This window comes from Chiloscyllium plagiosum, chromosome 38 (assembly GCF_004010195.1).
Source record: "Chiloscyllium plagiosum isolate BGI_BamShark_2017 chromosome 38, ASM401019v2, whole genome shotgun sequence".
In the NCBI taxonomy this organism is placed as follows: Eukaryota; Metazoa; Chordata; class Chondrichthyes; order Orectolobiformes; family Hemiscylliidae; genus Chiloscyllium; species Chiloscyllium plagiosum.
The window spans coordinates 26,105,410-26,110,946 of NC_057747.1; positions in this window are offsets into that span (position 1 = coordinate 26,105,410).

Here is a 5,537-nt window from a genome sequence, read left to right on the forward strand (position 1 = left end):
GGAGGGTGGAGGGAGGAGGGTATAGGGTGGGAGTGTGGAGGGTATAGGGAGAGGGAGTGTGGGGGTGTGTGGGGGAGTGTAGAGGGTGTGGGGGTGTGAAGGGTGGAGGGTGGAGGGAGGGAGATTTGGATGGTGTCAGGATGGAACTAGATGGGAGTCCAACCAGAGAGAGGCTTCAGGGGGATGGAAATGACCTGAGCAGGTCCTCAATGAATCAAAACTTCTGACCAAACACACCCCACCCAAGGTCTCCCCTTCCTCAGCCTCTTGCCTCGCTATACCCACTACAACCTTGTCCCTACAACTCCCACCTCCCTTCCCATCCACCTCGACATACACACCCCACCCTACACCCTCCACACGTCCCTCACTACACCCTCCACAAACCCCCTCTCTACATTCTTTGCATCCCCCTCACCACACCCTCCACCGCCCCTTTCCTACACCCTCTACACCCCCTTCCCTACACTCTCCACACTGCACCCTCCACATCCCCCTCCCTACACCAGCCACACCTCCCTCAACACCCCCCTCCACCCTCCCCTCACTACACCTTCTACACACCCCTCCCTACACCCTCCATACTCTGCCCCCACACCCTTCATACCCCACTCCCTATACCCTCCAAAACCTCCTCATTATTCCCTCCCTTCCCATCCCCAACAGCAGCCCACGCCCACCAGGGACTGAGGCACTGCCATTGGGATATTGAGTGACCTCTGCCCAAACTGACTGAGGCTGGCGGGTCAATATAAGATGACCATTCCACTCCAGGTAACCCGTGCCCCACCAAGAGGACTCCCCGTTTGGAGAATCGAATGTTCCACACATTTAAAGATTTGGAATGCCCAGTTTGATAAAAATCAAATCAAAATTAGTCAATGATGAAGGAGAAAATAATTGCAGAGATGATGAGGAAAGGGTAGGAGGCCAACCTGGATTTGTCTTTGGAAATGCTAGTCCACATTTGATGGGTTGATTGGCCTTCTTGTGCATTGAATTGTTCACAAGATGTGAATCTTTGACAAACTGTAATCCTGACTTTAGGGCTATAATTCCAGGCAGAATCGAGCAGTGTGTCATTGTCTGTACACCTACTATTCAGAAACCTGAATCAAATGAACTTTAGTGTTGCATTTCATAAAATTGATGACTCATGTGGGAGCTTGTTAATTGTGACCAAAAAACTCAGCAACCTTTAGTAGGTTTTTAAACTTTAGCAGAAGAACAGGAAAAGTGAGGAGATGGGTCATTTAATGAGCTGTGAGTTAGCACAAATGAAAGGAATGGGATTGTCTGTAAGATGCCTGTGAATGACTAATCAGGATATTATATTCATCCACAAAGTTGTGATATTAATAAGCAACCAATAGAAAACACAGACAACTCTCTCAGCAACAATGAAGTGAAATATGAAGGCTTGCCATGCAATTGGAGACTGTCTAGACTCTAGATATTGGAGAGCGAGACCTAAACTGTGTCCTGTATCTTAATCATCTCACAAATGAAAGTTAAGGTCAAGCCTGCCCCTCCAGGTGGAACATCATTAAAGCTAAGTACAAAGTGCACTGCGATGTGCCCTGAATAAGGAACTTGCTGCAGAGCCATACTGATGGTGCTACTGAACGAGATGTGACTCAATTGTAACCCTCACTGTCCACAACCTTTTAGCAGCCTTAATTAGGAGGTGATGGACACTGCTCCTGTTATAATGATACTTAAGCAAGTCCCTTGAGGAACTCCCCACTCCTGAGCTCTTGCCTTTTGCACAGAACAATAATCGATCCCAGTGACCAACTTGACACTGACATTTTTTACAAACCCACCGACTCCCACAGCTACCTGGATTACACCTCTTCCCACCTACCTCCTGCAAAAATGCCATCCCGTATTCTCAATTCCTCCACCTCCACCGTATCTGCTCCCAGGAGGACCAATTCCACCACAGAACACACCAGATGGCCTCTTTCTTTAGAGACCACAATTTCCCCTCCCACGTGGTTGAAGATGCCCTCCAACACATCACGTCCACATCCCGCACCTCCGCCCTCAAACCCCACGCCTCCAACCGTAACAAGGACAGAAATCCCTGGTGCTCACCTTCCACCCTACCAACCTTCGCATAAACCGCATCATCCTCCGACATTTCCGCCACCTCCAAACGGACCTCACCAACAGGGATATATTTCCTTCCCCACCTCTTTCTGCCTTCCGCAAAGACCGTTCCCTCCGTGACGACCTGGTCAGGTCCACGCCCCCCAACAACCCACCCTCCCGTCCTGGCACCCTCCCCTGCCACTGCAGGAATTGCGCCCACACCGCCTCCCTCACCTCCATCCAAGGCCCCAAAGGAGCCTTCCACATCCATCAAAGTTTTACCTCCACATCCACCAATGTCATTTATTGTATACGTTGCTCCCAATGCGGTCTCCTCTACATTGGGGAGACTAAACGCCTCCTTGCAGAGCAGATGTACAGGGAACATCTCTGGGACACACCGCCCCATGGCCCAACATTTCAACTCCCACTCCCACTCTGCCAAGGACATGCAGGTCCTGGGCCTCCTCCATTGTCGCTCCCTCATTACCTGACGCCTGGAGGAAGAACGCCTCATCTTCTGCCTCGGAACACTTCAATCCCAGGGCATCAATGTGGACTTCACCAGTTTCCTCATTTCCCCTGCCCCTAACTTACCCCAGTTCCAACCTTCCAGCTCAGCACTGACCTCACGACCTGTCGTACCTGCCTATCTCCCCTCCCACCTATCCGCTCCAGCCTCCTCTCTGACCTATCACCTTCATCCCCACCCCCATTCATCTATTGTACTCTTTGCTACTTTCTCCCCAGCACTTCCCCCCCCACCTCCCTCATTTATTTCTTGACACTGGAGGCTCCCTGCCTCCATTCCTGATGAGGGGCTTCCGCCCAAAACGTCGATTTTCCTGATCCTCAGATGTTGCCTGACCTGCTGCCTGCTGTGCTTTTCCAGCACCACTCTGATCTAAACTAATGCACCATAAATCAAGCTCTGCTATTCCCAGAATCTTACCAAATTTTAACTCTTTCTTTAAAGGTACACACAGTTCTCCAATTTCCCTGACTTTCAGACCAAGGTTGATTGAAGGCACAAACAGATTTCTGTACTCATCAAGAAGTATTATCTACGCTAAGTAATTAGACTATAGTTATAAAGTAAGCAAGTATAAACCACAGACATATAACACTACTAACTAAAACTCTAACCCCTTTATAAACTCCCTTTATATATATTAAAAAAACAGAGCAGATAGATTATTAGCGAAAGTAGAGAAAAACTAAAAAATCAGTTGTGTCTTTGCTTCCCAATTCTGACATTGAGATGACGATGATTTGGCTCATCAGGCCCTTGGTTTTCAGTTGTCCTTCTCTGGATGTTACCACTGGCTTGCAAGAAGCACTGAGCAATACTTGATTCACTTGAAAAATGTCTCTGATTTATCAATTCAAAGGTCACAGCTCACAGTGACTACTGCAGGGAAGGCTTTCTTCAAGTTTATACTGAGATTTTCTTTTACTGCAGAGAACAGGCAGCTACAGCTGGGGAGAACAACTGCACACTCTCTTGTGAATTTCTCTCTTTTTCTCTGCATCTGTGTCACTGTAATTTGTTTCCCATTCCAGCCTGCTCAGTTAGCTGCAAATGAATCAGATTCACCCATAAACATCTCCTTAGTCCCTGATCATCTGCACATTGCAGGAACCCATAGACACAAAAAAATCTGAATTCACAATAGGTATACAATTCCTTGCTGTGACATTACTCCACCGCCCTGGTAAACCCAGGTTTGTTTTTCAAAAATGAATAGTTCTTTCTCCTTTCAGTCTACACTTTTTACAGTATAAACCCTGTTATATAGTAGGGTCCCACCAGAGACATTAAACACATTCTCTAATTTTAAGTTTGTTCTGCCCCAACTCTGCTACTTCCCATTTCCAGACAAGAGAGAACTATCTCACTGTATAAATGTTTGTGGATCCTTTTTAAACATTCCAAACACCTTGACCAGAAAAAGGCTGAAACTTCTAAAACCAAGGCAATGCAATCTGTGTAACTCTTTTGTCATGTGGCTTCAAGGCCACGCCTGAGAGTTTTGGGCTCAGACCGGTCATGCTTTAGTTTTAGTAGAACTTCACATATTGCATGTTAACACTACTCACAGCTCCACACAGTAATCCAAGTTATGGCAAGATTCAGAGTTTACTGTTACATTGTTACGATATGATTTTCCACGTTTGCTTCTCTTTCGATTTCAACTTAACTCCACCCCTTTTGTACTATTTGTACCCGTGAGAAGCAGCAGTATCATGACATTGTCATAATGTTGCTCCAGCATCCCAATTCTGTTAGACAACAGTTCTCCACATGTAACCCTTTAAAACCAGTACTGAAGGATTATATAAACCTTGCGACAAAGCTTGTACTAATGGAAGCAGAGTACTGGGTATCACACATCTACTTCAATGGACAAACTGAGGGCTATTTTCAAAATACAGGGTTTTCCACTCTTTGAAGTTAAAATTCTTAACTTTTACTGCTGAGTCCTGCACCAAAATGGGTTAATAATTTCACCTTGAAACTGTTGACGGGTTACATTCCCTTTGAAAGAGCATTGATTCTTGGTACTGAGTGTAAAGGTTACAAAGGCATTGTGTCAATAGTGAAATCACTATCTTCAAAGAGAAGCTGAAATTTCTTCACCTCTTCCCAGGGGATTGTGCAACTTATGTGTTTTTTTTGTGTTTGTGATGAAAATTATTTCCAATAAATTGTTTATAAGAATGGTATATCATAACATATTTGCGAAGCACAGATCTTTGAAAAAAACGGCTTCTGAGGAAACACAAAAATATGGAAAACAGGAGCTAGAATAGATCATTCAGCTCATCACACTGGCTCTGCTATTTGACTGGATCATGGCTGAATCTCTATCTCAGTGACTTCACATCCATCACTTTCTGTGATAGAGAATTCCACAGGTTTGTCATCCTGTGAGTGAAACATTTTCTCCTCATCTCAATCCAAAATGTCCGACTGCATATTCTGAGACCGTGACCCTTGTTCTAGACTTTTCAAACAGGAGGAGATATTATCCCTGCACCCAGTCTGTCCAACCTGGTCAGAATCTGAGATCCCTCATAACCTTCAAAACTCCAGTGATCATAGGCCCCATTAACCCAATCTCTCCTCCTAGAACAAACCTGCTGTACCAAAGATCAGACACATCACAGCACAGTCGCTTTGAAAGAGGGAATGGCCCATCCAGTCTCCCTCTTCAAGGGATACTTTTTTACCATACATTGTTTGGCAGGCCTTCAGTTGTATGCGGGAGTGGCTGCAGTGATTGTGCTGCACTTTTCAAACTGTTGACAATGGTTAGCACTGCAATATAATCTGTGTATTTGCTAACGAAGGCCAGATATGATACTGATGCACCATAATTAATGACAGTAGGGTCTAGGGTCAACGCAATATCTTCCCTTGTCATTCTCCAAGTCAG